Source organism: Pecten maximus, chromosome 10, assembly GCF_902652985.1.
Source record: "Pecten maximus chromosome 10, xPecMax1.1, whole genome shotgun sequence".
Classification (NCBI taxonomy): Eukaryota; Metazoa; Mollusca; class Bivalvia; order Pectinida; family Pectinidae; genus Pecten; species Pecten maximus.
In genome coordinates, this window is record NC_047024.1 from 38,107,153 (window position 1) to 38,134,213 (window position 27,061).

The 27,061-nt window shown below is 35.5% G+C and overlaps 1 long non-coding RNA gene across 3 annotated transcripts in view; it reads left to right on the top strand.

Moving 5' to 3' along the window:
• The window catches only part of LOC117336394, a 40,416-nt gene that overhangs the window by 1,125 nt on the left and 12,230 nt on the right, over positions 1–27,061 (top strand). The window contains exon 1 of one of the 3 annotated variants that reach the window (XR_004534599.1): positions 5,805–5,898. The exons of the other annotated variants lie outside the window; for them this stretch is intronic. This is a non-coding gene — a long non-coding RNA (uncharacterized LOC117336394). Of the gene's footprint in view, positions 1–5,804; positions 5,899–27,061 lie in introns of those variants that run through there. 3 annotated transcript variants of the gene reach the window in all.

The following is a 27,061-nucleotide window of genomic DNA, read 5'->3' on the forward strand; positions in this document are numbered from 1 at the left end:
AGTCTCAGGACAGAAGAAGATCAACCTTCCGATGTCCCTTTAAATGTTCTCCATACAAATCAATATCTTTGTTAGTTATTGACCTCGTTTCCTACATGTAGGGCGTAGGAATCCTACCTGGGTATTGCATGATCGTAAAAGGAGACTCGGTTTGTGATTTTGCCTTTTTTCTCCATTCTAGAACTTTCTTTCTTATATATACCTCCCTTGACACTACCTCATCCCCATATGAGGAAAGTTTTATGTTTTCTCACCTCACTAAGACATACCATACCAGCGTCTCTGAAATCTGTAGTTTTCTACTCCTGCTAAACGTTATTCGTTTAAGGAGTTGAACAGGAGGTTGTCCGTTGTCAGTATGATGTGACCGGGTGTGGTGTTCTGCTGGTTAGCTTTTGTAGTATGTTTCAGTGAGGTAGAACTATAAAACACGAATATGCTGCGGCCTCCCTAAGCACACAATCACCCTCACCGCACGATTGCTTATCGCATACAGGGGAGGCCGTCCTTAAGTGATAATAGCTGTTGATAGTACATTAACAATACTAAGCCAAATTAAACCAATCGTTTCATCAATTCTGTGCTAGAATTACGGTTTCGTTATTATGTCATTGTTCTCTGTTGTTTTGTCCAGGCAATTTGACATCTAGGATCGATAGAGCCAAGTTAGTTGAAATGCGTGATTGCTCTTACTTGTCTTTTCCTTTCGCAAATTTAGAGATTGATGGATTAATTACTTCAATTTCATTATTCAATTTGTTAATATGAAAAATGTAATATCTTAAATACGTAAAGGATTTTTGCGATTTTAACAGGATTTCTATAATATTTACTTCCCACTATTCCCATTTAGTCATTGTTAACAAACAGTTAAATTAAAATTTAAGAATGTGGTTTGTAGCGCAAAGCTAATTGACGACCGCACTACTTTTGCACACATAGAATGGTAGAATGAAGTTTAATCGAAATTGGGTTAAACTGCGAAATGAAAAACTACCACAAACGTACCAAATTCTTATTAAGACAAAACCAAAAGTCTATATTTGTTAATCACAGGGCAGACTAAGCCGGTGAAAAATTCAGATTGTCTGTATAGTGTTATTCACAGTCTGTGGTGTTTCTATTCTTAGGTATATTTTGAAGTCTATGGGTTTATGGAAAAAACGTTTGAAACTAACGTCCAGCCATTGCATACATCCCTGAATTGAAAATCATCTGGCTTTTTATCTTATCTCGAATGAATTTTTAATATTGATTTAAAAATAATGTATTAATTCACTTTAACAAAAGGGATAAAGCACAAGTTATGACACCTTAGAAACGCCTTCTTCCACTTGTGCGCGGTATATATTAACAGTCGATTAACAGTCCTTAAAGGAGTGGAAGAATAGTAATAATAATCACAAATAAATACAGCCCTCACTATTGCTCTCTTCAATAATATATTGCGACATATATTGGCAATTCATAATTTCATAACGTATTAAATATAAGCTAAATCATCCCGCATTTTACCCGTGGTTGAGCTTATACGCTTATATATGGCATATGTGTAATATAAAACATTGTATATTCTTAACTGTACAACATCAATACACAAAGATTCGCTACACAACAAAGGATACCACGTGATATGAATATGTTTTTAATTTTAATCGTGATTTGGAAATAACTCTCATCTAAACAATTTACATTGTTTCGAGTTTGATGATTTATTCCACCTATTACACGTAAAAAACTACAAAATGTTTTAAAATAGTTGTTGCAAAATGAAAGAAGAAACACACACACGCACACACGCACACACACACACACACACGAGAATATCAACGTACTATTTATTATCGTATATCTTATCAAATCTCTGAGCAACTCATTTTAATTGTAAATATTGACAATTCTGAATAACATGATTATTGGAAATATTAACATATCTGAGTAAATCAACCTCGTTTTATACTCACGTATTAACAACGCTCTGAGTAACCTAAATCGTTTAAATTAAATAAATTAACAACTCTCTCGTTACCTCAGACTTATTTAAACATTTAATAACGATTCTCTGAGAAACACACCATTGAGGTTTGTTGGAAACGGTCTTCCGTTTTAAAACATGTTATTGCTGCGATTTTTGTTCTCCAAACCGTTTTTCGTTTGATTTTTCTTAACTTTGTAACAATCCTAAAGATCTTTTTGTGAGTTTGACAAGAGTCTAAGTTGTCATCATGTTGGTGATCGATTTTGTGAACTTTTGTACCCTTTTGTCTCGCTCAATCATATATTTTCTGCTCAGATTCCACGATATTTTCCCATGGTTCTTATGCCTGGTTTCTTCATATTCTATAATGCATATGCCTGTTTTCTTGATGAATTGTCTTGATATTTTTTTGTATAAACGTGATATATTTTACGAAACGATTCTTGTATTAGATACTGTTGTCTGTTGCTCCTTTGTTTTGCATTATGTTGTCGGTCTCTTTCTCTTTCTCATTCATTGGTTTTTGCGGTTTTGACTTTTTTTGTATTGGGTTGTCCTTTCGCTCCTCCTGTAATATGCTATCGTCATTTTCCTACAACCGTATGTTGTTTTTGTGGCCGATACTCCAATGTGTTGCCGTTCTTGTGCCAGGTTAGAAAATGTGTTTTGCTTAGTTCTGTGTTATTATCCCTGAGTACGGTCATGTGTTATTATTTCTGAGCCCGTTTACATAAATCGACGGTATCTTTCAACCTTACTCTATTGCCAGTTATATAAATCGACGGTATCTTTCAACCTTACTCTATTGTCAGTTATATAAATCGACGGTATCTTTCAACCTTACTCTGTTGTCGGGTATATAAATCGACGGTATCTTTCAACCTGAATGTTGTCAGTTATATAAATCGACGGTATCTTTACAACTTAACTCTATTGTCAGTTATATAAATCGACGGTATCTTTCAACCTTACTCTGTTTTCAGTTATATAAATCGACGGTATTTTTCAACCTTACTGTTGTCAGTTATATAAATCGACGATATCTTTCAACCTTACACTGTTGTCAATTATATAAATCGACGATATCTTTCAACCTTATACTGTTTTCAGTTATATAAATCGACGGAATCTTTCAACCTTACTCTGTTGTCAGTTATATAAATCGATGGTATCTTTCAACTTGACTGTTGTCAGTTATATACATCGACGGTATCTTTCAACCTGACTGTTGTCAGTTATATAAATCGACGGTATCTTTCAACCTTACTCTGTTGTCACTGCCCTGCAGGTAGGGCGTAAGAATTGTACCTGCTGCCCCCATTGCATGATCGTAAGAGGCGACTAAATTTGGGATCTTATCTTTTCTCTTCTTTCTGAACAACTTTCTTCTTCCTAATGTCTCTCTCTTGACAATGCCTCACTTTTGGTCTTCAGTTGAGTGTTCGCCCCTGTGAGGAAGGCTTTGGGTTCTGTCCCCTGGCCGAGACATACCAGTCATTAAAATGGTAGTTGCTAATCCTGCTTAGCGCTCAGCTCAATAGGAGTGGGACAACTGGTTCGCCCGTTGTCAGTATCATGTGACCGGGTGGGGTGTCCTGATGGGTGTCTTCGGCAGTATGCTTCAGTGAGGTAGCACTATAAATCGGCAAAAGTTCCGGCCTATCACAAGGGGACTTAACACGAACATACCGCACCCTCCCAAAACACACATACGCACTCAGCACACGCATGCATGTCGCACACACGGGAGGCCGTCCTTAAATGACATTAGCTGTTAATAGGACATTAAACAAAATAAACCAAACCAAACCAACTCTGTTGTCATTTACATAAATCGACGGTATCTTTCAACCTGACTGTTGTCAGTTATATAAATCGACGGTATCTTTCAACCTAACTCTGTTGTCAGTTATATAAATCGACGGTATCTTTCAACCTGACTGTTGTCAGTTATATAAATCGACGGTATCTTTCAATTTTACACTGTTGTCATTTACATAACCGAAGGTATCTTTCAACCTTATTCCGTTGTCTATTCCGTCTACTTCTCTTTTGAGATTGGTGCTTTCATAACAGTTATATTCCTGTGTTCTGATATAGGTACTTTAAACCATATCATCTTTATTGTGAACGGTTCCGGCATCACATATTATAATATGCAGAACTCCTGTACACACTGGTTCTTCATTATCTTGCTACACTCCTGCCTAACGAGTCATGAACAGAAATTACTCAATGGTACTACCTGGTATTTTCAGGATTCTCTGTCAGAAAGAACTCCATCTTATATAGACATTTGTTCATCATGATGTAACTGGGTCAAACGTTTGAGGAGATATTCTCGTTAGACGTCACGTGTGTAGATGCATAAGGAACATAGGCTAAACCTAAATCAAAGGCTGTCTCAATATTGCTTGAATCAATGACGTATAATCAACAAATCAATAAACTAGTGAATGTCTAATTTGGAATAAAATTGTGTAAATAATTGAAAACAATATGTTTATAACATATTCAAATTTGTCTGATAACTATTAATAGTAAGATTACATTCATAGTGACGCCACGTATGCTGTATAGGAGTAAAGTTTTATTACCATTGCAGACGAGCAAGCAGACACAATAACAAGTTGTATGCATTAGATCAAATAAAGATATAGCCCCCATGTACGTACTTCGGCGGACATTTTGCTGAAGGGGTGCGTCATTTTGCTCTCCAATAAATCACCAACTAGACAAAAGTAATATGCATGGATTCCAACTCTAGCATGCACTTCAAGTACAGATCTTAGTAAGAACAATGTATTACAAGCGATACATATCCCCTTGCAATAGTAACATTTATGCTTGCCCAAATGTCTGCCATGTTGAGAAGACATCTGAGCAAAATAGACGCGCACTTTTCCGATACTTGAAGGAAATACAGTAAGGGATATTACTTAAGTTGGCTAAGGACCGCGCATTTGATGCTACAACTAAAACGGATTCAGCTTAAAAAAATTTAACTCCCTTTACGGGGTAATTCTTATTTCTAACCATCTATTTGAAAGCACAAAATGTGACCTGAAAACACTTCTCACAACACACGATCCTGGCAAGAACTTCAATGAGCTTATCTTCCTACCCACACAAGAAGAAATAACTATTCATAATATTAGTCTGATTACGTTAATTCGTATACTTCAGAAAAAGAATCAATACCTGCCAAGCAACCCAGTCTGATACACGATGACGTATACTCATGACGTGAATGACGTATTTTGGGCTGTTTGACGTGCAGATATAAGTGTTCCGTTCTGAAAACGCTAGCTACCGCATTCACTCCCGGCAGTAAAAATGTGGTAGTGAAATGTTAAATCACAGGGGAAATGACGTAGTGGAAGTAGAGTGACAATTCACCTCTCACAGCTTTCTTCTACGTCGAAAAAAAACCACTTTCGCATACCAGGATGTAAAGAAGTACCAACATGACAACTACTAATTTGCATGCACAGCTATGTATAATTACACAGGAGTGGAAAGGTGCTTTGACACGTCTGATTGTGGGGACTTCCCCTGCCCTGTCAGAATTTCTGGTAAGTAGGGCTGCTCGTGTTACTTACCGGCGGACCGTGAGTAATACAATAGCACATGCGCGTTCTGTTTAATAGCTACGTCTCAAATATCTACTTAGAAAAACACTCAAGCTTTTTAGCGCCAGTTTCTTATTGAAGTAAAATTGCCTGTCCGTTTTAAATGGCATGTACTGGTGGTTTATGGTTTTCCTATTTCAGCTGAAATGGGAAGGTTTGATATATATATATACGTAGATATATATGTAACTAGCAGAATGAAATATCTTTTTTAACGTAGTGGTTATGTTGTGTTCATATCAGAGGCATTTAAGATTTTAATTTCGGGAATCCGACCTTACAGAATCGGTAAGTAACACAAACACTTTTCGGATAGTTAGAATATACGATGATTAGTTTTACAGTTTTCCTTGTTGATAAAAAAACATATTTCTACGAAGTGTTTCTGGTCATTCAGTTCCTCAAATGGCTCTTTATTGCAGACCTTTTGATGTAGTTCGAATATATTGATCTCGAGCCGTACCCTCCTCTCGCTAAGTACTGGGGTTTAAAGATGAGTTATTAAACATCTGTTATTACGCATATTTCAATATGTAATCGCATTCTATCACATGAAATACTCTGATAGCTGATATAAGTTTAATGTAATTATGTTATAGGCCAATATGCCTACAATATATCTACGTTTATCAATGATTAGCAAACACACGGGTTTTGGTGGTGTCAATGCTTTAGTATGATATGTCCATCCCAATAGTATTCACCGATATATACGTATGACATGTGCGTGATACTCCCACTTCATTATACACTTATGTACCAAAGATAGTATGATTGTATCAAATACACATTTGAGTGGTGATGCCTCAATGGTACTAGTATACTAGTGTTAGTGAAGTGTTCGTTTGTTTGCGGGATATTGAAAATAAAATAAAATTGTAAAAGCAATGAATGTGTAAAAACAGTATGCTAAATAAAGTAACATTTCAAATGACAATCGATGAAATGAGTCTGGTAACTTTTTTTGTAAGTGCTGTTGGGTTAAACCTAATAAACAACGAGACGAGTTTCAAAAAATCTCAAAATTGAAATGAAAACTAATCTAAAATACGATTGTATCTCATAGCTTAGAAAACTGTCATTGTGACAGGTTTTAAAGTCAAACGGAGGCAACTGTTTTGTTGCGCCAATTTCGATTCATGATGTAATAGCATTGGCCCTATTGTTACGCCACAAACAATGTCTTACTGGCGCAATCAATGGTATATTACAGTATTGGCACATGCGAAAAATTAATTGGCGAATTCAATGTACAACAGTTCGATTATATGACAAAACGATCAATGGGAGACCTCGCATGCTATGAAGGGCGATTGGGGTAATGCATCTTGTCTAAGGGCACAACTATCATATCATAATTGAAAGGTCCGTGATCTAAACATTCTGAGAAACCACAAACCACGTCATTTCCGTAGTTGAACACACTGAATTTATGAGCATACATTTGTAATGAAATTATCGCTAATTCTTCAGCGTATAAACAAAATCAATTTAAATTTATCAAAACATCCTATAGGTAGTGTCCAACATTGACTGGAGTGCTAATAGGCTATTCTAAGACATTACAGAGCGTTTATCCTTGTTCACGGTTACAGTGTCTGTGGTTCCATCTAATGCTTCATTATCCTGTGCTGAAGCCCGTGCTATCTATCACACCATTTAAAACCATAGAGATAACAATGCATCATAAGAAATTATTAATTTTGACTGTCTTACAGACTCTTAGCAACTCAGATTCCCTATTATGTTTTGCTGGTTTCCTGGACATACGGGGACAAATGAACATGAAACAGTAGATCGCGCCGCAAAAATGACATGATTACTTCCGCCAACTGATTTTAAGCTTCATTTTGCCGATTGTAAACAATTTGTAAATAAATTTTTGATATATCACCGGCGATATCAATAAAGTCGATATGAGGACAAATTACACTCAATTCAAAGCAACTCTCTGTGAATAATCTCCTTGCTGCATATACAGTCGCCGAAACGACTTTGTGTCTGTCCGTCTTAGAATGGCTTACACAAATATAACGCATTCTTACTTATTGAAGCGTGAGGACCAGTCTGAGTACATTGTATGCAAACAGTTCTTTACCGTTAAACAAATTTTACTGGATCGTATTGATCTACAACCCACAAGAGATGTATACAAGCAAAGCAAATATGTATTTTCAAAACTGTTTAGAAATACAAAATTTTGAACTACATGTATCTAATCGCTATATGTCTCTACCACAAGATATGAGTAATCATAGCCACATTTGTTATTTTTAAATATACTTCCCGGGATGTACTTTCACATGTTTACACATGTTTACACATGTTTACACATTGATGTTGTTGCGTTTCATACCCTTTTTACCGCCATATTATGCCATAACGACCTTTGCAGTGTTGACGGGCCGTTAAGAATGTAATAAAATGAATAAATAAGCAAGAGATCCAAGGAAGAACTGTTGACGAAATAGCGATAATAATCTTTAAATGACAAAATTCAAAATGGCCGCCGTTTTCCAGGTCAGTCTCGAAATGGAACATTTACCACTACGGACCTAGGGTAACCAACAGGTGAAAAAAACATTTTAACAATAGTAATAAAAAACAGTGGTCATCTTGTTTTTTAGATCAATCTTAAAATTCAATATGCACGATATGAGGAAAATCAACATCGTACTTTCTGAGTAAAAGCATTAACAATCTTCAACATGTTAAAATTAAAATGGCCGCCTGTCGGATAAGTCTCCAAACTCAATAAGCACAACTAGTGATCATGGGGAACCTACATGTACATATAACATTTGAGAAAGATCCACACCGTCCTTTTTGAGAAATAGGAATTACAAACGAACTTTGACCTTTCAAATTCAAAATGGCCGTCTGTCCGACGTTATTTAAAAACAAAAATCCATACAGTTCTTGATGAGACAGTAACAGGAATTTATAACATTAACCGACCATGTGATGGTAGGCTAATTAATAAACAACATACACTGCTCTACTCTTGTGAAATTCACTTGGGGTGTGTTTGAGGAACAGTGAAATGTCTCTAAAATCTAAGAACCAGGCACACTAAATCAGCACTAGATAGTTAGAAACTGGGACTTTATTGATGTCGGTTATTTACAATAAATCTAAATATCTTGGCGCGCTTATTTGATGATCTCAAGGCCACGTCCAGGTAAACTTCACTCCTTTCATTACAGGTAAGTCTCATCTATCACATCATCGTTGTCATTGTTCATTTCGTCCATTATCAGCTGGATGGGTGCGAGCTCTGATTTCTTCCTTCTTCCGCTGGAAACCATCAAATAAATAACTCTTAACAATAAAATAATAGTTGTCGTAGCTAAAGGATAGTATAAATGTATTTTATGAATGTTAATATCAATGTGATCTGGACGCTAATTATCTCTTAATTTAGTAAATATTATTGACGTGGGATCATTATTTGTCATTATTTTTATTATCGTGAACAGTAACTCCCAGATATCGTACATCTAAAATATGATGCCCCAGTGTGTCATTTGTTGGTTGGTCCGTAAAATTAGTACTTTAATTCATAACATTAAACGAGATAAATTATTTAATATATATTAAAAAAAGTAATACGTATTTTGAACCAGGATTACTTAATCAAACTGATTCTTTCGGGTGGTGGTTAATTGGTCCATCTGCAGCATGCATGTTTAGCTTAACGTTCACACATGTAACGACTGTTCAAACTCAATATTACAACACAAAACTCAATTTCTATATGGTTCAAATTAACAATGAAAAGAAATTCAATATCTCTATTTAAATGACAACTAATTTTATAGAAATTGAATGACATTTCCTATATGTAAACAATTCTTCTCCATATTTCATCGTTGTTATGCAGTTATAGTCCTTTGTTCTTTGTAGCTGTAAGTCAACAACATATCTCAGATCGACAGAACCAGATGACTTTACAGTTTAATCACAAAGGTTGAATCATATATTTCGATCGATCATTTCCGGTCAAGCGGCTAGCCTTTTCTTTACACGATTTCGTTCATCATCCAATATACGTTTTATTTCGTCATTATTCCAAGTCAGTTAATAACGGAGTAATTGCGGATGCCACCCACGGAAACAAAGTAGGTTTCCCGGGAAACATGAGGTCAGCACTGTTCAATAGGACAAATAGTCACTTACCTTCCAGGAGTTTTACCTGGTGGAATATGACGTCATTAGCTATAGCCCGTGCTTGAGATTTAAATATGTTTATTGATGATCGGGAAACGTCAGTACGCCGTGTGGAGTGCCGCCTAACCTATGGAGATTTGTAATTACGACAGACTGAAGGGGCTCAATATTACATGGGCTTAGTCTATGTTTGTTTTAACATCTAATCACTTACATGGAACGAGTGACGCTAAACTACTTCCGTTTCCGTAATAAGGGTTTATATATAAGGTACAAGTTTATTTTAAAATCGATAATAATAGTATTTATATGTCTTATCTCGGGTCAACATCAGACGAAGTATTTAAATTCTTTTCAACTCACTTGTATTCCTCTGTATCCAACAGGTATATCACCCACCTCTACATTATTTTATCACATAATGCGTTTGAGTTTCCTGAACTACACGCATACGCTGTACAGTATTTTGAACCATTGCACGGCTTAAATGAATATTGCACGGTAACGTGTGAACTATTGAACACCGCGTGACGTTTAAGAATTCAGTCCTACCCTTTTAAGCGTCTAAGTCACTCAGATGTCAACACTGCCAGACGATAGTCATGGCGACTTCTAAGCTTAAAAGGAAAGTCGAGATTTCAGTGATTCGAAGTATTTTTTAGTGATTATGAAATAAAACAAGTATATCATGGGTGTCTATGCAATAGTCAAGAATACTTGAACTTCGGTACTGGTATTCGACCGATGTTCTATTAAAACTTCTATTAAAACATCGGTCGATTACCAGTACATCGTGTCAAATATTCTGGACTTTTGCACAGATACCGATGATGTAATCGTATAATATAGCAGGTATAGCATCACCCTTGTATATCATCATACAACCGTCATATTACCCCACCTCTTTAACCGATATCACCCCATCTATATATTTCGAACCACTTTGTCTTTTCTTAGCAGATATATTTAACCTTACCTGTCCATTTTCTATTTCACACATCTATATACATAACTTGCCAATCCTAATAATAACAATTGGCAAGAAAGTGAGTGTAACTACAGAAATCGGATCATTTCATGGGTCTCTATTCAGACTCGTCCATGAAGCTCGAACTGCGTGGAAAAACGTTAATATTTTGCTGTGTACATGTATATATCATTTTGCTGATTACTTACCTTTTAGTAAGCTACGTGATAGATACATACCTCCTAATATGATGTCGACAAGCCCTACCGTACTTATGATAGCTAAAACGGCCATTAACTCACCTCCTGAGGACGTCCACTAACCCCCAGCCAATGTTCCGACAGTCTCTGTTGTAGAAGTTATTTACTGACATGCATGCTCTATACTGTGCTATTTTAAAATCTGCGGCCTGTCGGCGGACTCTGTGAAAGAATAAAGGATCTGAATAAGTGACACTATCGTGATATAAAGTCGTATAACATGACTGGGTCATAATATCCAATACACTTCGCTGTACAGCGTTCGGCTACAACATGTTCGTCTCTTATACTTAACTCCTACAATGTAATTTAACAGCTTGATAATATAACAATGTGAAAGCCAGTTTATCACGTCATTTAATATAACAGTGTGATAGCCAGTTCATCACGTCATATAATATAACAATGTGAAAGCCAGTTTATCACGTCATTTAATATAACAGTGTGATAGCCAGTTCATCACGTCATATAATATAACAATGTGATAGCCAGTTTGTAACGTCGTATAATATAGCAGTGAGGTAGCCAGTTTATCACGTCATATAATATAACAATGTGATAGCCAGTTTGTAACGTCGTATAATATAGCAGTGAGGTAGCCAGTTTATCACGTCATATAATATAACAATGTGATAGCCAGTTTGTAACGTCGTATAATATAGCAGTGAGGTAGCCAGTTTATCACGTCATATAATATAACAATGTGATAGCCAGTTTGTAACGTCGTATTATATAACAATATATATGTAGCTAGCTACTGGTATTCATAGCCGCAATGAAAATTTAAAAAATCTATTCAATCCATATATGATAGCCAGTTCATCACGTCATCTAATATAACGCTGTGATAGCCAATTTATCACGTCGAATACTTTAGCAGTGTGATAGCCAGTTTATCACGTCATATAATATAACAATGTGATAGACAGTTTGTAACGTCGTATAATATAACAATGTGATAGCCAGTTCATTACGTCATATAATATAGCAGTGTGATAGCCAGTTCATCACGTCATATAATATAACAATGTGATAGACAGTTTGTAACGTCGTATAATATAACAATGTGATAGCCAGTTCATCACGTCATATAATATAACAGTATGATAGCCAGTTCATCACGTCATATAATATAACAATGTGATAGCCAGTTTGTAACGTCGTATAATATAGCAGTGAGGTAGCCAGTTCATCACGTCATATAGTATAACAATGTGATAGCCAGTTTGTAACGTCGTATAATATAGCAGTGAGGTAGCCAGTTTATCACGTCATATAATATAACAATGTGATAGCCAGTTTGTAACGTCGTATAATATAGCAGTGAGGTAGCCAGTTTATCACGTCATATAATATAACAATGTGATAGCCAGTTTGTAACGTCGTATTATATAACAATATATATGTAGCTAGCTACTGGTATTCATAGCCGCAATGAAAATTTAAAAAATCTATTCAATCCATATATGATAGCCAGTTCATCACGTCATCTAATATAACGCTGTGATAGCCAATTTATCACGTCGAATACTTTAGCAGTGTGATAGCCAGTTTATCACGTCATATAATATAACAATGTGATAGACAGTTTGTAACGTCGTATAATATAACAATGTGATAGCCAGTTCATTACGTCATATAATATAACAGTATGATAGCCAATTCATCACGTCATATAATATAGCAGTGTGATAGCCAGTTCATCACGTCATATAATATAACGCTGTGATAGCCAATTTATCACGTCGAATACTTTAGCAGTGTGATAGCCAGTTTATCACGTCATATAATATAACAATGTGATAGACAGTTTGTAACGTCGTATAATATAACAATGTGATAGCCAGTTCATTACGTCATATAATATAACAGTATGATAGCCAATTCATCACGTCATATAATATAGCAGTGTGATAGCCAGTTCAGCACGTCATATAATATAACAATGTGATAGCCAGTTTGTAACGTCGTATAATATAGCAGTGAGGTAGCCAGTTTATCACGTCATTTATTGTATACTTAGTAATAAATACAGTTTTTTTTGCATATGCATTATGGCGCCAAATCTCCTGATCCGTAATCCTTACCCATGCATTATTGATTCAGTAATGCACCCCAAACCCTGTATTGGCCCTCTTCGCGGAACACCTCTAAATTTTGCGTCTCATCAAACTATTCGGGTCTCTCGGGTTTTGACGTAGGTGCTGTGTTGTCAGCGAAACCAAAACAAACAACATGGCGTCGAGTAGACGAAGGAATGAGGACATGGGAGAGAAGCTTTTAAATTCGCTTCGGCATGTAGGGGCAGGAAAAGAGCAAGGATGATAATTGACAGTGATTCTGACTGATTCAAATCAATGTTTATTCTTGATCCTTGATCAGTGACATGGTAGAAACACCTTTGGAAAGGAACTTATTTAGAAATCATTATAAATTTGACAGATATGAACTTCATAAAGACTTAAAAAACTTCAATATTATAAAGTGTTTATAATTCAATACATTAAAAATTTGAATCTGATTTTTCTTGTCAAGTTATAATTGTTGTTTTGATTAATGTTCTGTGATTTATTACTAAGAATACAATAAATTGAATAAAACATACCTTTTTCCATATCGGACCCAATATTGGCCCCGAGACCCCAATATTGGCCCTCGGGCCTTCGGCCTTCGGCCCTTGGGCCAATATTGGGGTCTCGGGGCCAATATTGGGTCCGATATGGAAAAAGGTATGTATTATTCTCTATATAATATAACAATGTGATAGCCAGTTTGTAACGTCGTATTATATAACAATGTAATAGCCAGTTCATCACGTTGTAAAGCAATAACATAGCCAATTTATCACGTTGTAAAGCAGTGCGATAGCCAGTTGATCACGTCGTGGAATGTAACGCTGTGGTAGCCAGATCATCACGTGGTGTTATATAACAATATGGTAGCCAGTTTTTCACGTCATATAATATATAACAGTGTAATACCCTGTTTTTCACGTCGTATAATATGACAGTGTGATAGCCTTTTTCTCACGTCCTATAGTATAACAGTGTGACTGCCAGGTGATCACGTGGTCTTCTTACTTTTTTCCCTATATCTTTTTTGTATTTATTCATTTTTATTTCGATTATGATTATCTGTTTCTGGCCGAATATTTATATTGTGGTATTACCCTTGTCCTGTCCGAACTGTATGATATTTAATAACCTGTTATAAGACCCTAGCGTTAAACCAATATCCAGTATAATTTAAACGAGCGTGCGTCTTTTGTCAAAATGTACATTGTAATGATACGCTAGAGTTTGGTGCATGTAACCTTATGCCAGAACGAGACGAGGAAAGTTCAAAAACGATATCATTCGTTCGAAACAATGCATGTCTAGCAATAAGATGAAAATATTACAAAATTTTCTGAGTTGCTTGGTCATTGATATTGTCAATGGAGCAATGAAAACGTCATACCAGATCAATATACACTGTGTTGTAACGACTATCATGGTAAGTAAGGAAAGGCGCTATCACCATAGCTCTTTAAAACCCTACTCTAGTGAGAATCATGTATCCATTAATACTGCTCTTATCTTTCCACAGTATATAATGACTAATAAAAACAGACAATAGTGTATAGTATATTTGTTTATGTGTATTATATTTAAATCTCGTTCAAAGGTTCATTTTTACTTTGAATGTATTTTTTTAATAATACCACCACGTAAACAATTAAGTGAGTTGTAAAGACTGCAGTGACCTATCATCAGATGATATTGGGAAATCAAGCAACCATTCATGATAGTGATGAGACTTTAAACGAACGAGAAAATTGGCTTTAAATCATAATAAAAAAAACTACGAAGTAAAACATTGCGTTCAATGACAGAGAATGTCTTTAGTAGGACTTACTTACAGATCAACCACAAACCTAAATTAATTTACATCGCGATTCATCTGCACTTTTTGAGATTCTAATACAACTTGATACTTTGTTTAACAACAATTTGACAAGTAGACAAGCTACAGAGACCAACCAACCAATTGTTTTCCCATAGACTTTAGTGTTAACGTTTTGGATTATTTCATTCAAATTCTTGAATTGAATATGACGATTATGGTTTATAACAAAAGTTTAGGGTCTGATATAACACCTAATCAAAAAAAAAAGTTGGGTCCTTCAGCTCAAATTTTCTCCAGGGTAGCCATTTTGAAAATAGGTGAATTTCGCAGTAAAAATTCTCAAAAATCTTAAATGTTTACCTGTTTACTATTATTACGTGAACTTTTGGGAAAAAAACCAATCGGACTTACGAAATTTATATCAACATTTCTTATTGATAGTTACCTATCAGGCTACATATCTATTTTCTCACTTCAGAACATACTGGCCAATCAGTGACTGCCAGACATTTTATCCTTGGCTCAACGTTCTATACACAGGGGCTGTTTCAAAAACATATTTTTTCAATTGGTTGGTTGTTCCCTACAACAACATTGAGTATGAAGCTTACCAAATAAACAACATACCCCTGACTAGCTACATAAGTGAGTGTGTGGCTTACCAAATAAACAACATACCCCTGACTAGCTACATAAGTGAGTGTGTGGCTTACCAAATAAACAACATACCCCTGACTAGCTACATAAGTGATTGCGTGGCTTACCAAATAAACAACATACCCCTGACTAGCTACATAAGTGAGTGTGTGGCTTACCAAATAAACAACATACCCCTGACTAGCTACATCAGTGAGTGTGTGGCTTTCCAAATAAACAACATACCCCTGACTAGCTACATAAGTGTGTGGCTTACCAAATAAACAACATACCCCTGACTGACTACAAAAGTTAGTGTGTTGCTTACCAAATAAACATTTTATCCTTGAATGGCTACAAGACTGAGTGTTTGTCTTATCAAATAAACAGCATATCCCTTAATAGCTACATAAGTGAGTGTGTGGCTTACTGAATAAACAACATACCCCTGGCTAGCTACATAAGTGATTGCGTGGCTTACCAAATAAACAACATACCCCTGACAAGCTACATAAGTGATTGCGTGGCTTACCAAATAAACAACATCCCCGTTAATAGCTACATAAGTGAGTGTGTGGCTTACCAAATAAACAATATACCCCTTAATAGCTACATAATTGTATGGCTTACCAAATAAACAACATATCCCTGACTACAATGTAGCTACAAAAGTGAGTGTGTTGCTTACCAAATAAACATTCTATCCTTGAATGGCTACAAGAGTGAGTGTTTGTCTTACCAGATAAACAACATACCCCTGACTAGCTACATCAGTGAGTTTATGGCTTACCAAATAAACTACGGTTTTGGTATATAACTAAAGGAGTATAGGATATGTTTGTATGACCGCTTACAGTAACCAGTATGGCACATTATGTGCTTCACAAATATCAAAACAAACGATAGTGAAGCTTCAAAATCACAGTTGTTTACCAAACGAATAACCGGACAGCAACCCGGTATAGAAGTGCTACCTCGAGTGCCTGTTTCTCCCTACAATCACAATATGCATAAGTTACACCTTATACCCCTCTCCCCTGTGATATACAAGGTCACGTGAAGGTCTTATCTAAAACATGGTATTCTGAATCATAGAATATCAAAGGAAAATCCTCTGTAATTATATGACTCAAATTACCAATAAACCCCCTTGTATAGTATGCAACCACGGATGCAAATGCAGACACTCATGCTTAATTAGTGTTATTACCCAAAACACAAGCGTTATTTATATAATGCTAAAATCGCATGCATCAGATTAGTTCCTACTACTTCCTCATTCCTTCCGTCCACGAGAGTGTTGATCATTAAAACCTCTACTTTCATTTAAAGTAAGAACATCAAGGAAAACGGAAACAACTGTTATTGAAATATGCAGTAACAAACATGATACCATAAAAGGGATCAAGGGATCACATGCATTGAGTCTAGCCATTTTAATATAGCATGCCAATATTAACTTATATATCCTTTTGCTAGTTTTTTTGAAATATGTTCTTTTTTCGCAATTTTGTTTCTGTCAATTATGTTAACAATCCTAATTGAATTCTTTGTTAATATGTAATAACTGATATATTTTTTTTACATTTAATTTAATATTTCTGCACATGAGTTGTTTTATCACAGATGTATGACGACGACGTTTGTCAGAATTAATCAATAGCATTTGCTTGGTTATATTGCTACTTCAACAACAAAAGGTGAAGTTTGTGATAACGAATGAGATGACGAGCTCCTATACTGATTATAACTGACAAGACTGGGGTTTTAGCTGTGTATGTTATTTTTTGTTATCTTATTTTGTTAATGCTCCGTAACCATACTATGTAATATAAATTTGAAACCAGCATTTGTAACTAATACGTATTTCATAGAATAAATGGCAAAACGTCATATGTCTGTATTGCCTTGTTTAACCATATATTTTGTAGTGATAAATATGTACTGTCGACCATTCCATCGTCTCCTGCGTAATAAATATACAACAGAAGACAATTACAAAAATACATTATGACACCTTATTGAATATTAACTTAATAATACTGAAATCTCGAAATATGTATCGTGATATCTATTTATGCATACACATGTATAGCTAAATGGAAATGGTCATTTGATCTATTTCCGTACAACGGTATCAGTGAAAGATCCACGCATGTAGAAATAATGATGAACATCAATATCGTTTCGTATTGAGTCTGCGTCAAATACATTGTTATTCTTTTTTTATTCGTCGTTAAATCTCAGCTTCCAGTTCGGCTAGCTATCTTGTAATGTAACGGTAAATGAATTCTCGGATACATTTATGTACCATTTCTAGTAGCAACGCTGTCAGTTACATCGGACTCTGCCAACCTAATAGCAACATTTCGGCAGATTCCGTCACTGCCCAAAACCTTGACGGAATCGACCGAGATAATGAATTACTCCCTATCCACCATGTATGGATAAACGAATGAAGTATAAAAAATCTTTAGATAGTGATGCCGATGATACTGTTTGACGAGACAAAATGTCAATACAAATTTAAAATGTATTTAATTTGAGAATAGTCGTAAGTTATCTATACAGATCACTGGAAATACGTTACTGGGAAAGGAAATAATGCGGTTATTCATATAGCCGTTCAGGAAACCCAATAATAAAGTACTTTGTGTATTTTCAAAATTACCAGTGGCCAAAATAATCAAAATCCATGTTTCATGAAGGTATGTGTAGAAATAAAGCTACATTAAAGGTGTCCATATCACTCTGTATACGTTTAGTTTATTTTTAGTCGTATTTCTCCCTTTTTTACCTATGTATTTCCGCAATGATCTATGTTCTGGTTTTATTTTGTCCTATTTATTGTAGGTTATATTACATTTTCCCCTTTTTTACCAATTAGAACTATGGAAGCAGTAACAGTAAACACTATACAAATGTTAGCGTTCGTGTTTCTCGACGCGTTCATGTCATTTACGACTCAAATCACTTGTGAATGGTTTGTGTGCTATCTACATTCGAATTGAATAACTATAACAGACCTCACGCGATATTATTAAAATCCTAAATACATAATAACCTCGTGAGACACATTCTGGTAGGACATTCTCTGTAAACTGGTAACTGATTTGGACAAAGCATTACATAACTGATTTGATTATATATATACTTTATATTTGAGGTTAGCTTTTTTAACGAAAAATATTTATTACCAACATGATTTGTCAAAAGTTAATTGTTAACAATGTCATAAAAGCATAAAAGATACATCCTAATCCTTCAACCCATCAATAACATCGATTTGTTTATGGAATCAAGTGTCGGGGTTTTGATTAAAACCTTGTCGTTTGTAATGAGTCACTGTGAAATATTAATGTTTATGTTTGCGATTTTGAAACTCTAATGATTAGAGGTATCCCTCTCAGCTCTAGGAGACACTAAGCGTTGCGTTATGAAGATAAACAATACGTTCAACCATTCGTCTGGTTTCTTTAACTTTATTTGTCCTATAGAAAGATGGTTTAAAACAAAAATTAGAAAGTAGTTTCCTAAAAATGTAGTATATCGGAAGTTGAAACGCTCTGATTCCAACGGTTATCAATTCAAGCGACTGTCGGTACATTCACATTGACAGGCTAATTATCAACGGGATCATATGGCTTTTTTAAAAGTGAAATCTAGATGTGGAGACTGGCATAAATACATTTAGCTTGGAATGTAATTGCAAAACTCGATTTAAGCGTGTTTCACATTTGAAGAAAGTAATTGAGCAATTTACTTTCTATTCAGTTATTTGTTAGATATTCTTTAATATACAGCAGCCTCCCAAAACACACATACGTACTCACCACACGCATGCATGTCGCACGCACAGGAGGCCGTCCTTAAATGACCTTAGCTGTTAATAGGACGTTAAACAAAATAAACCAAACCAAACCAAACTTCAACATTTTTGACATTTCATTCATTTCATTTTAACACACAATAAAAACAACATTCATTTAAACTTTGGAATATATTGTCGGTAATACAATAAAAAAAAGGAGTACCAGTGAAGGATTAAGTGAATCCTAATTGTTTTACCGAAGTTGTAACTTTGATCAAATTCCTGAATAATGACAACTTCAATGTCCATATTGGTGTTGATAATGGTTTCAATCATTATTTTTAGACAAAGAACGTCACTAGATTCCCAGCATCTCTACGATGACGAGCTTAGAAAGACATTACGCCTTTTGCGTTACCAGTTAAAGCAATAATGCTAGAGACTTTCCGTGTGTAACTTTGACTTGACATTTTGATGACGTTCTTTATATTCTCCATGGAATGTCTGCAAATCTGGATAATGTCAGTATCGCAACATACAACAATGTTGTTTCAGTTTTGTGTTTTGACTGTTTTCCCACTTTATATTTACTCTGTGGTATTCCCTTATACTTTTGCTATCATTGTTAATATGTTATAATATATACCTTATCTGTACTCTAAGAACCCCTCAGCATTCTGGTCACACAGCTGAATCGGAGTAAATAATCACTGGTTATGTTGGTACTACCTCTCAAACTATTGTGGTATTATTGCATCAAAGTTATAGGTACATACAGTTAACATACATTAACACTCCATCTTACTTTTTAAAGATATTATGTATAACAATGCATCTCTTTGGCCTCGTGTTTTCGTGTGATTTTGATATGCTGAATTATGACATAATGTCTTACCTTAAAACTATACACCGAACTTAATAGGATAATTGCATTTTCGAATCGGTTGCATTAAAAATGTAACATAGCCAACAGTCTTTATTAAACAAATCTACTACGCCATAGAACTGTCGTCCTGAAACAAAAAATTAAGAAACGATCTTATATCCTCCAGTTAAATATTTTTACCGTCTGGTTATGAAAACATGTGTTTTACCATTAGTTGAGATGAGTTTGTTTTCATTTTTTTAATGATTTGAATTACACGCTCTATTAGTCAGCTAAAGTAAATCTATAGAAACCGCACTATTGAAAAAGAAAAAAAGCAGGAATCACGAGTTATAGAAAATTAATAATGCAATACACAATGCCAAAGAGAAAGAAGTAAAAAAGGTAGTACGTAAAATACTGCACGCTGCATTTGAAAAGTCATTGTTTCTACATACATGACCACTGACTTATTAGTCTTCCTGTAGTAAATATAAGAAAAAATATTTTCACTGCAAAAATTGTACATTCCCCTATCAGATCTTATACTTGTCTGGTACAAAAACATAAATAATAATCTTACCTGTGGTCTCTAGGTGCTGCCGCCCTAGGTGTGACCATGACAACACAGCAGCATAGGCAAACGAACAGCTGCACGTACATCGTCGGTCCCGTTGGAGTCTGTAAATAAAGTCATGGCTCATTTGTAGAGTATAAGATGCCCATATCCCCAAGTATCGTGCTGAACCCCAGGCGAAATTTTCAAATTTTTATTTTGGTTTTACACATCTTAAGCGGATATTATGACTTTGATTGACCAATATTCCCATTTATTGAAGTTAATGCGATCAAGGAACAGCTCTATTTAGACAAAAAAAAAGCTTATCGAACGTCATTTAACATGTTCTCCTTGCTAAGACATGCTGATTCGAAGTTATGCAATATCGTGACATTAGTTCAATCCTCGTAATTTTAATCAAGGAGTGACAGAAAGTAGATTTATCTTACCGAACGGAATATTATTGATGAGATAAATGTCTAAAAGACGACGTCATCTAGAAAGCTCCCTGTCTCGTGAGATTTACGAGTCCAACGTCAATGTTAATTGATAGTGTACGGTGATACGATGTTATAAAGTGAAAATATGTCAGCAAATTTCTATCTTAAATTAACATCATCATTTAGTCGAAAATAAACTGAAGACGGGTTTAGACCGGAAATGGATATATATTCGGGTGAAAACGATAGTAGTGCACATTTCATAAATGTGGGTGTTATTATCCCGTCTGAAATAAACATTTACTTCACATCAACATATTACATGTATATCAAGCTCGTTGTATACAGAAGAGGCCGCCATCTTTACTTAAAATGAAAAAAAATATCCAAATAGCACTTATATACCTGTGGAAAAAAATATAGAAATTCAACCAAGTACAATTCAAAATACCGGTTTTCTGTTTCAAAATCCATGCTTAAATACATCTTTACACATATATAGAGGATATTGAATGGTTTCTCGTTTGAAATAACATATATTTCACGAGTATGACAGAATATCGATATTTTCACGAGTGCGAAGCACGAGTGATAAATATCGAAATATTCTATCATACGAGTGAAATTTATGTTATATTAAACAGAAAACCATTCCATTTTCTTTTTATTGCATTTTATATAATTCAAAACAAAATTAAAAACATCGAAATATAAATAGTGTCAAAAGGTGCGAGAATCAGTAACATAATTCGTGAGTCATCTCTTTGTGACGTTACTCCACGTCAACTTGACGCCGCCATTTTCAAAGGACTGACCAGCGCAAAAAGCTAACGTCAAGTGAGTATTTTGCCAAAAACTAGCCTGAATATTTCAGAAAGACAGCAAAATAACCAAGTAAGGTTATTTATCTATTTTCGCTTCGACTTGAAAAATTGGCAAGTTTCAACGAGAAGAATACAAAGGTTCGCTCTGATTGATCAAAAACGAAAAACTTATATTTTCACTGCAAAATCTCATCGCTGCAGCAAAAATGCAATATATATATATATATACAATTGTACAATTCACTTTATTATCAGAGTAGAAAATTGTGTTAGTGACATAAGACAACGGCAGTATTATCATTGCTGTAAATCTATCAATTATAATATTTTAAGAATAATTTCCTTATTGGTTAGTTTGGTTTACATAATCTCCGTTCTCGTTGATAGTTTCTTTAAATGTGAGACGTCTTATTTCTCTATACTGATATGGAAAATTTGACTATATAACATACCTTGGTCTCTGGGTGTCCACACGTCCAAGCGTTACTTAGTACAACTGACCAGTTCTAGTGACGACTCCTAAGTAACAGGCTCTTACTTAAAAGCAAGCTTCTTTTTACTGCTCTACACAATAGACGAAATTAATCTTTCTAGTTTTCCGATAAAATAGCGGATGTTGGTCTCTTATTTTAAGCGATATTTTATCCTGCCCATCCTTTTATCTTCTAGTTTTACATCCCTTTATGGGTAAAGGTAATTGATAGGTAGGATGTAGAAAAGCTAGCCTGTATATAGCTAGAGTGGTAGAGAGTTTTACCTGACAACCCCACGGCATGCGCTGAATACGTCTAATCACGTCATAGAAATGGTAGGGCCATTTCGTGGAAAGCATTTAAATGAAAAATATGCAAATAGCTTAATACAGCAGCCATTTTCATTAGGTAGTATTATATAGAATTGGTAACTACACGCCCTTAGATATTCTCTGACTACTTCATATGACATTTAATTGGCTGTATCTGGTGTTTTTTATTTTGAAATCGCGATCTTATTGAAAGCAATTCTACAAATATTGATCAGTTGTTTGACACTTTGGTTTCAATAGATACATTGTTATACAACATAATGTACATCCACACTATGGTTTTCACTGGCGCTCACGCCATCGGATTACTCGCCGGAAATCATCAGAAGAACAGTCAGTTACCCGGATCTGTCAAAGAGCATCGGGGACTTTAACATACAGAACATTTAACGATATGTAAAGTGTTACTAGGATTACTAAACCTCATGACGCATATATAGATATGTATACTATAAGTATAAACAACTGGTCGCATTTTAATATTTGGCAGTAGCGAATGAGCTATAAGTATTAATTTCTGTCACGAACTAAATATTAACAAACAGCTTGTATTTATAGAAATGGAGTTCTACAAACAATTTATGTATGGATCGTCGAGACATCAATCATTCCATTGTCCTGCAGGTAGGGCGTAAGAATTGTACCTGCTGCCCCCATTGCATGATCGTAAAAGGCGACTAAATTTGGGATCTTATCTTTTCTCTTCTTTCTGAACAACTTTCTTCTTCCTAATGTCTCCCTTGACAATGCCTCACTTTTGGTCTTCAAGTTGAGCGTTCGCCCCTGTGAGGAAGGCTATGGGTTCTGCCCCCTGGCCGAGACATACCAGAGTCTTTAAAAATGGAAGTTGCCACTCGTGCTTAGCGCTCAGCATTTTGGGAGTGGGACGACTGGTTCGCCCGTTGTCAGTATAATGTGACCGGGTGGGGTGTCCTGCTGGATGTCTTCGGCAGTATGCTCCAGTGAGGTCGCACTATAAATCGGCAAAAGTTCCGGCCTATCACAAGGAGACTTACCACGAACATACCGCAGCCTCCCAACACACACATACGCACTCGCCACACGCATGCATGTCGCACGCACGGGAGGCCGTCATAAAATGACCTTAGCTGTTAATAGGACGTTAAACAAAATACACCAAACCAATCAATCATTCCAAAACACAGCGTCGTGATCGTTTCACGATACAAAAGATATTGGCATTATCATGAGCCTTCCATTTCAAGAACATGTTCTCTCATATAAATGAAGTCGATACTGTTATTAAAAAAAAAAAATTCTCGCAATTTTTTTCGACAGAAATGTGTTGTTTAGATTACGTTGGACCATAAATAAATAAGATCAGACAATTCTTTTTCATAATGTCCCCCAAACGAAGTCCTTACCCACTGCATGATCGTATTAGGTGACAAAATGTGGTATGTATTATTTCTAAATAACTTTTCTTCTTCCCACTGTCTCACTTGGAACTGCCTTTCATTTTGTCTTTAGTTGAGCGTTCGCCCATGTGAGGTAGGATTTCGGTTCTGTCCTTTGCTGAGGAATACTAGTCTATACAAATGGTTTGTCGCTCATCAATTTGTGGGTCGGACACACACTTATACACTTCACACATTTTCCACACTTAAGAGGTGTCCTTAAACCGTAAATGACCGTAGCTAATAAAAGACGTTAAACAATACCACGCCAGGCAAGATTTTCTTTCTTCTTCTTCTTCTTATTCAGTCATGAATGTTTCCACAGTTTTTCTCTGAAACTACTGGTCGCATCATCATGAAAAGAGTTTGTCTAGATATGCCATCTGTGCCGCTAGAGTCTCCTTCTGCTGTAGATAACGGCTGTTGTGGTAAACTGATTTTGAAAATGTGTGATTGGGTATTACCAATTACACAGTTAAAACCTTACAAATGAGTATAGGTTTTTAAGATATGCCAAACAATGTTAATTTCAACAATCTTGGTTGCCATGGTGATGAAATTGAGGCAGTTGATTGGTAACAAATTTACGTGTTGTCCGATAACTTTTGATGTTTAGGCGTAAAAGGATTAAAGGAACAACATTGACGCTTCTATGAGCTATGATGGGTCGTTTTGGGGATTAGTAGTTTCTTTTGTTCCTGTTCCGATATCACCAAAGTAAGATCATATATATATATATACAATTACTACAGAAATTCACGTAATTCAAAAACTACACTAAATATAACTAGACAGAGTGAAGATAATGCACACTACTTGGGGCCCATTAAACGATACTATGTTGGAAACATGTTGTTACCAAGTAAATGTTCCCATTAATAGCATTCCAATAGCCGAGTATAAAGGTAGGCGGAATAATGGGACACATTCATGTTTTATATTAGAAATTAAACTTATCGAAACAAAACACTTAACTGATGTGGAAACGACTCTGATTTTGCCCAGGACAATAGTGGGTTTTTTATTCTTTGGTAGACTAGACAAAATGATTTGAGATATTCAAAAGATAGGATTTGTTTACATAACTGTATGGCGATTACTGTACTTGTACAACAGACCCTGTTACATTGTTTTATGCTTCACGTCAGAGAACAGTGGTATTCGTTTCGATGACTTTAAGGTTCTTTTCCTTTCAATTGTACTTTTTATCTCGTGATCCGCATTCACTTAACCGATTCGATTGATACAAAAACCTCGTGGCTGACCGGAAGTCGGTTTATCACATACATTTATGTCAGAGAAATGTTAATCACTTCCGCCGGAAGTTTTTGTCTGTGCTAATGTGTATGTTCTCAGACTCTGTTTCACTAGTGATGCATCGTCAGAATTTACTGATGTACAGTGACGTTAGTTTTGATAAGACGAATAATCTTGTTGGTTGGATGGGTGGGAGTTAGGGGGGGGGGGGGGGGGGGGGGGTAATAAGATGAACATATAATTTATATCAAACGTTAAATAGAAGACATTCATATAATATACTACCACAATTATAGAACAGTATTATCACAATAAAACTATGATATTACCGCATTTATAAAATGATACAGTATTTTCAAGATAATAGTATTTTTATCACAATAAAACAATAGCATTACCAAAATAAAACAATAGTACCATCACAAATCCATTTGAACCGTAAAATGAAGTGATTAATACATTGTAATCCTAAGAGTTTGGTTTGGTTTGGTTGAATTTGTTTAACGTCCTATCAACATCTATGGTCTTTTAAGGACGGCCTTCCGTGCGTGTGCTGAGTGTTTATGTGTGTTTTTGGAGGCTGTGGTATGGTTATGTGAAGTCCGGAACGTTTGCCGATTTATAGTGCTACCTCACTGAGGCATACTGCCGAAGACACCCCAGCAGGACACCCCACCCGGTCACATTATACTGACAACGGGTGAACCAGTCGCCCCACTCTTAGTATGCTGAGCGCTAAGCAGGAGTAGCAACTACCATCCTTAAAGATTATGAAATGTCTCGGCTCGGGGGCAGAACTCAAAGCCTTCCTCACAAGGGCAAACGAAAGTTGGTAAGAAAAAGAGAAAAGATAATATCCCAAATGTATTCGCCTCTTACAATCACTTACGCCCTGCCCCTGCTGGGTAGTTAATCTTTAGAGCATACACACAAAATGGGCTTTACATATTTAGCAGTTGACAAGTCATATCTTAATGCTTACATACTTAGACAATATATAGCACACTTACAATGTCAATATACAAATGCCTACCGTATGCAAACGTCAACTTTATCAAGCGTCAAATTATGATATAAATAAATCTAATCGTGGATATTGAAGGACGAATTAATCAAAGTGAAATGATACCAGGACAAAATAGTATAAAGCGTGATTATACAAGGGCGAATTAATCAAAGCGTCATGATGCCAGCACAAAAAAATCAAATAATGAATATACAAGGACAGATAAATTTTAAAAAAATGTCAGCATGAAGGAGAAAATATATCAAACTGTCGACACACAGGGCCAAAATATATCAAACCGTCAACATACACCGCAAACATACCAAACCCTCAATAAACAGGGCAAAGCTAAATAAAACCGTCAACATAAAGGGCCAAAATATATTAAAACGTCAATATACTGGGCCAAAATACATCAAACCGTCAATAAACAGGGCCAAAATATATCAAAACGTCAACATACTGGGCCAAAATATATCAAACCGTCAACATACTGGGCCAAAATATATCAAACCGTCAACATACAGGGATAAAAGATATCAAAC